Raw genomic sequence first — 11,141 nt, forward strand, 5'->3', positions numbered from 1 at the left:
ACCTTATAAAATACCATGCGAATGGGCTGGAAACAGCACAAACACACCTTTGTGCGATATAAGAAGCTACTCAAGGACAGAAATTGACGGCTTTGAGCGAGCCTACTGTCTTGTTTTTGGCACAACAATGTCCTTCGGGATTAATGAAGTTGTTCTCATCTCATCTCATCTCATCTCATCTCATCTCATCTCATCTCATCTCATCTCATCTCATCTCATCTCATCTCATCTCATCTCATCTCATCTCATCTCATTTTCTTCCTCAGAAGGGGAAAAAGGGACTGGAAACTCATTATGGAAAGCAAACATTCGTGGTTGGATTCCCGGCTCCTCCTCTAAGTGTTGTTGAGCAACACACTGAAGCCCTCACCGCTCCCCTGCAACCTACTGCTCATGGCTCATCCATGACGGCTTCAATGCAGAGAACCGATTTCTCCACGAAAGATTAATAAAGGACAAATTATTATTATTATAGCTAAGCAGTGTTGTTGCGGTGATTCGTAGACTGTGGCTGTTACATTTGACCACCAGAGAGCACTATCACATTTGTTTTCAAGCTTTCTTGTGTGGAAACTGTAATTGGCCAAATCTAGGGTGTCTATACGGCGTAGTGCAACCGTTAACTGACAATAACAACATTTTTTGTGCTCTTATTATTCTGCTAATAGTTAGTGCAATCTGCGTCTCATTAAAATCCACAGAATGACATCGATGTGGATGTGAATTTAAATATGAACAATCTGGAGGTCAACAATTTTAGTCATACAATCTACAATTTTGCAAACTTAAATGAAAAAAATTGCTGAGTGTTGCTGAGCAAGACACTGAAGCCCTCAGTGCTCCCCTGGCAGCCCACTGCTCATGGTTCATCCATGATGGCCTCACTGCATAGAACCGATTTCCCCAGGAATTAATAAGGATAATCTAATTATGATTAGCCGAAAATGTCCAACTGGTTTGAAGAGAAATTCAACCGTTCGACTGATTCACGCACATACAGGTAATGCGAGTTGACATGTGCTGGTGAATTTGATCCTGCTCATGATGTCCATGTTACAAGCATCATCCGGGGCACACAAATAAAATCGTCTCTAGCCCTCTGCGTTTAGGTGCTTCTGACAGTGAACTGTATTTCATCAGAATACGGCCCACAGTGTCCTAATGGGCATCATTCCAGACCCTGAATCTAAGATGAGACACTGTGTTTAGGCGGCTCACAAACCCCGCAAGTGGTAGTACCAAGAAATGTATAAAAATGAATAAACATTTGTTTTGTTTTGTTTTTTGAAGGAAGAATATGAATTACCGGTCAGCAATATTATGATACATTAAGTTGTACTGGTTATTACAAATGAATATTATTGATAATATCTGTTTTTTTGTTATCAGTATGGCATTAAGGCGTCATCATTTGAAGGGGTAAACCAAACAAAATGAGTTATTGTTGTTTTAAAATACTTTGCAGGCTGTTTACCGACCAAAAATATTTTATGTGAGTGAAGATGACGTTTCGTTAACTTGTCCCTGAACAGGATAAGGAAAAAGCTTATCGAAAAACTTTCTCTTAATCAGTGGATTTGATCAACCATTGTGAGTTGGTGAGTAAAACCATGCGAAGAAGACGCCTTGTTGGAATCAGAAACACCTCGAGGAGTGTAGTGACGCGGCGGTGAATCTTAGTGCGCTGGTAAGCCACACATGAGGCTGCTCAATCCTTGATGCCTTTGCAGATGCCGGGCAAGACGAACTTTGAACTCACCAACTTCACAGATGCCCGAACTCCCGGGTATGAGCGGGGGTGAAGTGGATCAAAAACCCGATGACGCCGGGCCACTGGAATCGTTGGGTGGCGACGGCTGATAGAGATGTGACAGAGGGGGGCAGGAATACCTTCCTGCACATCGCTGGCCGGCCGCCATAGGCGAGAAATCCATCCCAGTGTGCACAGGACATGTGTACCCATGACAGGCAGTCAGCAACGGGATTGGACTTCCAGGCCACATGCTGAACATTCGTCATGAACTCCGAAATGGCTGTGAGGTGACATTACTGGTGACCAGACCACGGCTCAGTCACTTTGGACATGGCGAAAGTCAGTGGCTTGTGATCCACTTAAGCTGGGAAGCGGTGGCCTTCCAGCAGGAACCGGAAATGATGCATCGCCAGGTGCACAGCCAACAACTCCCTGTCAAAAACAGTCTTCTTGCACTCGCTATCCCATAGTTTGTAGCACAAGAATGCAAGAAGCTCTCATGCATTCGCCACACTTTCGACCATAGCCCCAATGGCGATGTCAGATGCATCAGTTGTCAATGCTACGGATGTCATACGTGTGGGATGAGTGAGAAGGGCTGCGTTAGCCAGGGCGTGCTCAGCCTGGACCTGTTCAGGAGTCCAGTAGACCATGTCACCCACCTTCTTCAGCCACAAAGCCCCATAAAGTGGCTGAAGACGGTGGGCAGCTTGAGGGGTCAAGCGGTTGTAGAAATTAACCATGCCAAAGAACACCTACAATGCCTGAACAGAGGATGGGCAGGGAAATACCACTACTGCTTGCACTTTAAAAGGCAATAGGACTGTGCCTTACAGTGAAATTAGATGATCCAAGAAGTCAATCCCTGGTAGTCTAAACTGATACTTAGTTGGGTTGACTATGAGGTTGTGTTTGTCCAACTGACGGAAAACCTGTGTGAGGTGCGCCGGGTGCTCATTAGCCAACACGCTGGCCACCAGTATGTCTTTGAAATGGATGAGCACAAAAGCAAAGTCTCGCAGCGCTGAGACCATGGGCCTCTGAAAGGTTTGAGCAGCACCCTTCAAACCAAAAGGGAAACAGGTTGATCATCATGGTCTTGGGCACATCCTCCATGTGCACAGGCACCTGGTGATAACTGCGCACCAGGTCTACCTTGGAAAAGATGGTGGCTCCCGACAGTCGTATAGGGAAGCCTTGAATGTGGGAGATGGAGTAGCAGTTGTTTGAGGTGATGTTGTTCAAACGGCAAAGGTCACCGCAAGGATGCCACAACCCATTGTTCTTGGGCACCATGTGGAGCAGGGAGGCCCACGGGCTGATGGACCGCCTTATTATCCTCAGACGGCTCATGGTGACAAACTCCTCTTTGGCCATGGCCACTTTGACTATGAAACAATGAATTTTTGATGAGTTTTTTTTTTACTCTATTTACTCTTATTTGGATGTATTGATGTCAATTATCTTCTTACAAGGCAATATTTCAAGCTTATTTTTGTACCAACTAAGGCTTCGTTAAAATTACCTGAATATAAAAATATTAAATGGGATAAAAAAGATCCGATAAATGCACCAGAAGAATAAGTCAAGACTTGATGTACGATGGGTGTACGATGGGTGTACGATGTTGCGAGACCCCAGGATACATCACTGAGGATGCATCCCAGTGCATCCATGAGCTGATTCTTGTGTATTTAATGAGAAGTTGCAGTGTGCCAATACTTGAATAAAGCACACTTCTTGAATGCATAACACAAATATCACGAGGGCAGCCATCTGTCAGACCTGCAGTGTATCCGCTCTTTGCTCAATTACTCGGTAAGCTCTGCATGGATTTATTCAAGCAGAGGTAAACGTGGTGACAGATCATAACTCTGCTCTGAAAAACATGAGCTTAAATGGTTGTGTAACAGTCGTTACATACTCAATAGGCCAAACCTGTGTGAGTTTCAAAGACTATAGCGACAGATATGCAAATCAAAACAACTTTACATGAGTTTTTAAGTTGGTGCTTTTTTTATTGACATAGAAGTGTGAAGGGGAGTTTGATCTAGAAACAGTTACAATGATGAAAAAAAAGGAGGCAGAACTAGAGGTTGCAGAGACGAAGATGCTGAGGTTCTCTTTGGGAGTGACCAGGATGGATAGGATCAGGAATGAGTCTATCAGAGGAACAGCACATGGTGGATGTTTTGGAGAGAAGGGCAGAGAAGCCAGACTGAGATGGTTCGGTCATGTACAGAGGAGGGATAGTGAGTATATTAGTGGACGGATGCTGTAATTGGAGCTGCCAGGCAAGAGGTCTCGAGGAAAACCAAAGAGAAGATTTATGGACGTAGTGAGAGAGGATGTGGAGGTAGTTGGTGTGAGAGAGGAGACAGAGAATAGGGTTAAATGGAGAGAGTTGATTTGTTGTGGCGACCCCTGAAGCGAAAAGCCGAAAGAAGAAGAAGAAAAAGAAAGGCGAAGGGGAGTGCTTTGGGTGTTTTACAGCCCGATAGCTAAGAATGTCTTTCCGGTCCCTGAGAGAAAGGGTCAGGGTGGTCAGGGTGAGCTTCCAGGCGATTGGACAACAACAGCTCGTGTTATCAGGGAGACAGGTAGAAGAGTACTTGGTGTGTCATCTGGAAGGAAAGTAGATAAGGAGACTTGGTGGTGGAATGAGGAAGTGCAGGAGTGTATCCAGAGAAAGCGGTCAGCAAAGAAGAAGTGGGATACTGAGAGGACTGAAGAGAACAGACAGGAGTACAGGGAGATACAATGTGAGGTGAAGATAGCAAACGCAAAACAAATGGCGCACAATGACTGGTACGCTCGGTTGGATAGTGAGGAGGGTGAGAATGATCTATACAGGTTGGCAAAAGAGAGAGATAAGGATGGAAAGGATGTACAACAGGTCTGGGTGATTGAGGATATAGAGGGAAATGTATTGACAGATGCTAGAAGAGTGATGGGAAGATGGAAAGAGTATTTTGAAGAGCTGGTGAATGTGGAAAATGAAAGAGAGGCAAGGGTAGAAGAGGTGCTTATTGTAGTCCTGACGATAAACCCGTGGAGCTGTGGAAGTGTCTAGGAGAGGCAGCGGTAGATTTTCTGACTCGATCATTCAACAGGATCTTAGAGAGTGAGAAGATCCCTGAAGAATGGAGACGAAGTACTATGGTGCCTATTTTTAAGAATAAAGGGGATGTGCAGAATTGCGACAACTATAGAGGGGTGGTCTCAAAGGTGATAGACAGGCTGACAGATGAGATTAGACAGGAATCTCTATGGACTATGATGTTTGCAGATGACATTGTGATCTGTTGTGAGAGTAGGAAACAGGTAGACGGACGTCAAGAGAGGTGGATGTATGTTCTGGAGAGGAGAGGAATGAGAGTTAGTCTCAGCAAGACAGAATACATGTGTATGAATGAGAGGAACTTGGGTGGAACGGTGAAGCTACAGGGAATGGAAATCAAGAGGCTGGAGGATTTCAGGTACTTGGGGTCAACAGTCAAGAGCAACGAAGAGTGTGGAAAAGAGGTGAAGAGACAGGTCCAAGCAGGTTGGAATGGGTGGAAAAAAGGGTCGGGGGTACTATGTGATAGAAGACTATCGGCCAGAATGAATGGAAAGGTGTTCCCACTTGACAGTGGTGAGACCAGCGATGATGTATGGCCGAGAAACTGTTACAATGACGAAAAGACAGGAGGTAGAACTAGAGGTTGCAGAGGTGAAGATGTTGAGGTTCTCTTTGGGAGTGACCAGGATGGATAGGATCAGGAATGAGTCCATCAGAGGAACAGCACATGTTAGATGTTTTGGAGAGAAGGTCAGAGAAGCCAGACTGAGATGGTTTGGCCATGTACAGAGGAGGGATAGAGAATACATTGGTAGACGGATACTGGAATTGGAGCTGCCAGGCAAGAGGTCTCGAGGAACATTGTGAGAGAGGATGTGAAGGTAGTTGGTGTGAGAAAGGAGGATACAGAGAATAGGGTAAGATGGAGAAAGTACATTCGCTGTGGCGACCCCTGAAGGGAAAAGCCGAAAGAAGAGGAAGAAGAAATCATATTTACTGCCACTAGAGGGCATACCGTGTCTTCTAAAGACAACGGGCATTTGAATTCAGGGCTTTTGAATGTGGTAGATGAGGTTAGACAGGAATCTCCACGGACCATGATGTTTGCAGATGACTTTGTGATCTTTAGTGAGAGCGGAGAACAGGTTGAGGAACATCTAGAGAGGTGGAGGTATGCGCTGGAAAGGAGGGGAAGGAAGATTAGTCGCAGCAAGACAGAAGATATATGTGTGAATAAGTGGTAGGGCCACAGGGAGTGGAGATCAAGAAGTTGGAGGCTTGGATTTCTCTTTTTGAAAATATAGATGTATGTATGATGAACATATGTATATATATATATATATATATAGTATTTATTTGTAAACAGTATTTATTTGTAAACATCCTTAGATCCTGCATCAGAGATAAAGTCATTTAATATCAACACTTTCTACAGATAGTAGTAGTAGTAGTAGTAGTTTAGATATTGAAAGAAACAAAATAAATGCATACATATTTTTTTGATAGCTATCAGGGCTTTTACATTTTTTCCTTAATATTGTTTGAATGTTAAGTTGACCTCAACTTACTATCCTCTTGTTCTGTATCTGTGTGAATTATCTTTATGCAATCTTTGAAATATCCTTAACATGTATAGTGGGGAGAACAAGTATTTGATATACTGCTGATATTTCAGCTTTTCCCACTTGAAAAGCATGTAGAGGTCTGTCATTTTTATCATAGGTACTCTTCAACTATGAGTGGCGGACTCTAAAACAAAAATCCAGAAAATCACAAAAGCACACACTGTAGCAGGGATTCTGGCCCGCTCCTCCATGCAGACCTTCTCCAGATCCTTCAGGTTTCAGGCCAGTTGCTTGGCAAGATGGACTTTCAGCTCCCTCCAAAGATTTTCTACTGGGTTCAGGTTTGGAGACTGGCAAGGTCACTGTAGGACCCTGAGATGCCTCTCACGGATCCTCTCCTCAGTTGCCCTGGCAGTGTGTTTAGGGTCATTGTCATGGCGGGAGACCCAGCCACGACCCATCTTCAAGACTTTTACTGAAGTAAGGTGGTTGTTTAGCGAGATTGTGGGATACATGGCCCCATCCATCCTCTCCTCAATAAGGTGCAGTCGTCCTGTCTCCTCTGCAGTAAAGCATCCCCAAAGAATGATGTTTCCACCTCCATGGTTCCTTCTTCTTCCTCCAAACACGCCAAGTGGAGTTTCGACCAAAAAGCTCTATTATTATCTCATCAGACCACATGACCTTCTTCCATTCCTCCTCTAGATCATCTAGATGGTCGCTGGCAAAGTTGAGACGGACCTGGACACATGCTGGCTTGAGCGCCACAGGATTTTAATCCATGACAGCGCAATGTGTTACTCATGGTTTTCTTTGAGACTGTGGTTCTGGCTCTCTGCGGGTCGTGTACCAGGTCCAGCAGTGCAGTTCTGAGCTGATCCTCACCTTCCTCATTGAGATTGATGTCCGAGGAGGTGAGATCTTGCATGGAGCCCCAGATAAAGGGAGGTTGTCTGTCATCTTGAACTTCTTCCATTTTCTAATAACAGTTGTTGCCTTCTCACCAAGCTACTTGCCTCTTGACCCGTAGCCCATCCCAAAATTTCATCCCTGATGTTCTTCCACAGCTCTGGTCTTGGCTATTGTGGAGAGGTTGGATTTTGTTTGATTGGGTGTGTGGACAGGTATCTTTTGTACAGGTAAGAAGTTCAAACCAGTGCAGTTAATACAGGTAATGAGTGGAGAACAGGGGGGGCTTCTTAAAGAAAAGCTTATTGGTCTGTGAGAGCTGCCATTCTTGCTGGTTGTAGGTGATCCAATAGTTATGTCGTGCAATAAAATGCAAATTGATTATTTGAAATTATTGTGGAGACGAAGGCAAGTTCTAACACAAACACAAAGCTGACAGTCAACTTCCTCGGACCATAATGCCCCTGACCAAAACCACGCCCCCAGCCTATAGTGCCGTGGGGTGAGAGGCCACGCCCTTTAGCATTCGCTTTACAAAAAACAACTTTACACGAGTGTTTAATTCAGTGCTTTTTTTATTGACATGTAAGTGTAAAGGGGAGTGCTGTAGGTGTTTTAAAGTAATATGTAGCAGTTTGTGTCACTGCCCCCACCGGCTCTGACTGTCTCTCCGGTCCCTCCACTGGAAGGCTTCCCTGCTCAGCTAGCCGGTGTACCAGCTGAAAAATAAAACAGTACACATGCAAATTGTGTAACTATTTATATTGCATCTTTTTTCAGCAGACATCAAGAAAGGCCTCTTACTAAAAGAAATGAAAAAGTAAATGGAAGTGTCAGAAACACAAATAAAAAGTTCCAAGCTAAAAATGAGGCAGCAGCACAACAAGGTTGTAAAAGAATGACAGTACAAACTCAAACGACAAAAAACAAGGTTTTTAGCTAATCTGAAAGCCTCTTCTAAGTTAGAACTGAAGAAGCCTCTCGGATGAGGGGTGAAATGTCTTCAAGAGAAGAAATTCAAGTCCAGTTTTTCATGATCTGAGAGGCCACAGATCTCAAGTTATGTGCAAAGCTGTTGTGCAAGGTCTCCACTTGATGAAGAATAGAGTGTGGTTTATCCGAAACATTATTTTTTCTTGAATGCAGCGACCCAGAAGTGCTTTAGTTGTTGCTGTTGGTAGTAAAATACTATTTTCTAAAGTATTTGATTGGAAGTCACGTGACATTATCATAAGAATTATGTTTTTTGTTCCGCTAAAATTCTCCATATTGTTCTAAACAAACCCTATGTGATATGTATCATCATTTTGCTGTGTGCTGTGTGTCCTGTGCTGTAACTCTGTGGTAATATTTTCAATTACTTTCACAAGGAAACAATGTGGATAACTATAATTTACTTATAATTACTTATACTTACATACTTATAATTTACTCAAATGCTACATACACTAAAATGTTATTTGGAGTTGGATATTAAATTGACCCCTCTGTGCGCTGCCACCTTAGCGTGGTAGAGAGGTTCGTGTGTCCCAGCGATCTTGGGAGCAATGTTATCGGGGGCTAGATATATTGGACTCACCCCAATGCAAAGTGTTGGGTCTGGAACCAGGCCGCTCAAGAGGGGCTGGATTCATTTTTATTCTGGAGTTGCCCAGAGTGAGAGGCGCAGGGTAGGCATATTGATTGGGACAAATGGCTCCCTGATCTGAACCCGAGTTATTAGACTTCTGTGCTCGTCATGGATTGTCCATAATGAATACCATGTTCAAGCACAAAGATGTCCATATATGCACTTGGCACCAACACATCTTAGGCCAGAGTTCTTTGATCAACCCTGTGGTCGTATTTTGGGCTCGTGTCTGCATGCACTGGACACTTGGGTGAAGAGAGGGGCGGAGCTGTCAACTGATCACCACCTGGTGGTGAGCTGGCTCCGATGGTGGGGGAGAATTCCGGTCAGACCTGGTAGACCCAAACGTAATGTGATGGTCTGCTGGGAATGTCTGGCAGAGTCTCCTGTCAGAAGGAGTTTCAACTCCCACCTCCAGCAGAACTACAACCAAGTCCCGAGGGAGGCGGGAGACTTTGAGTCCGAATGGGCCTTGTTCAGTGCTTCTATTGTCAAGGTGGCAGACCAGAGCTGTGGTCGTAAGGGACGGCAACCCTCGAATCCGCTGGTGGACTCCAGGAGTGAGGGACGCCGTCATAATGAAGAAGGAGTCCTATCAGGACTGGATGGAAGGATGCATATTAAATTGAATTTATGTTTGAGTCTGTTGGCCTCTGTCAATCTAATAAAAATATAATAAAAGTAAACTGAAGTTAACTAAAGTACTCTAAACTATAATGTACTTTCACACGTTAGGTTAAATCAATTTGCCCAAGTTAATTTTAGAGTGTATTGTTTTTCTTATTTTTCATTTTGTGCATGAGCCACAAAAGCTCTTTTCAGTTTTCATCCTGTGTCTAGTGGGAGCAATAGCTAACAAACACTTTTTCACATATGAGACACAGTTAGAACTCTTTTACACAGAAGAACCAGTCGAATCATTACTATTGATAAAAAAGAGGGACAAGAAAAAAAAGACAGATTGAAGAGGGTGCTTGGTACAGATTTCATGGAAGTAACCAGTTTAATGAGTTATTGGAAGGGAAAAGTTCTACATAGTGATTGGCCAAGACAAAGGAATGCTATATATGGTTCCATCTTTAGTTTCAATGGTATATGTGGAGTGAACTTTGCCAAGCTTATTAACAGAAGAAATTGGAATAGCAGGTAAGCCCTATTGGAAGTTTAACCCACATTATTATTGTCTGTTAAAAGTCTCAAAAATTGTGCAAGTGAAGCTTTGTGTATATCAACCAATGAGTCGGGTGTAGTATTAATTAAAAACAGAGCCTTAACAAGTAATATGTAATTAAAGTGAAGGGCTAAAGTAAGAGATTGTATAATATTTAGGGTTGATTTCAGGACCAGAAAAGAAAATATTAAGACTAGACAGAAAATAGTCTAATATTTCCATATAAGCAAATCTGCCAATGGAGAAGCAGGAAAAGTCAGGGTTAAACCCAGCAGAAATTGTACTTTTATTCTACCAAATTGCTTTATAAACCTTTGTTAGAGCTACCAAGGTTTTGCTCCTTCTCCCTGGAATTTTGCTGAAGGAAAGACATACTGTACATTATGTTTTTTGGCCTTCTGCTTTTTTTTTTTTTAAATTCGGCTTTTTGGTGTTTTTTTTAAAGCTACTTAACTGTAGAAAACAGTGGACAGAAAAGTAGGCCAGAAATAATTGTAAAAAAAGGAATTTTACTGATAACAAAGTTGCAATAACCAAGAGCAAGATATGGGTACAATCCAAGTACTGCTACTCAGACAAAATACATAAATGTAAAAGTAAAATATTACCTGCCGCTACATTTCTTTCAAAGTATCCCTCATTGGTAATGTTGCCCCTTGGTCGGTACTGCCCGACCACGTAGACCTCTCTGCCATTGGTGGCCATGCCCACTCCCAGTTCAGTGCTGTCCTTCCAAACAACCTGAGTAAAATGACCTGGAGAAAAACATTCATGAGGTAGAATCACTATGTGCTGTTGAGAAGAGATATATATTTACACAAATTTTGAGATCAGTCAATTGGTAATTGTTGACAAATGCAGCATCAGGGCAGCACGGGCTGGTGTCTCCCTGAACCCGGATAAATGTAGAGGTTTGCGCCAGGATGGGCATCCGACGTAAAACTTTTGCCAAAAGGTAGAGGTAGCAAGGTGCCAAAAATGTAGAGGTAGAAAAGGCAAAACAAAGGGCATACAATGACTTCTATGCTCGGTTTGAAAGTAAGGAAGGA

This window comes from Fistularia commersonii, chromosome 22 (genome assembly GCF_037954325.1).
Source record: "Fistularia commersonii isolate RoL2024-O1a breed Wild chromosome 22, RoL_Fcom_v1.0, whole genome shotgun sequence".
NCBI classification, from domain to species: Eukaryota; Metazoa; Chordata; class Actinopteri; order Syngnathiformes; family Fistulariidae; genus Fistularia; species Fistularia commersonii.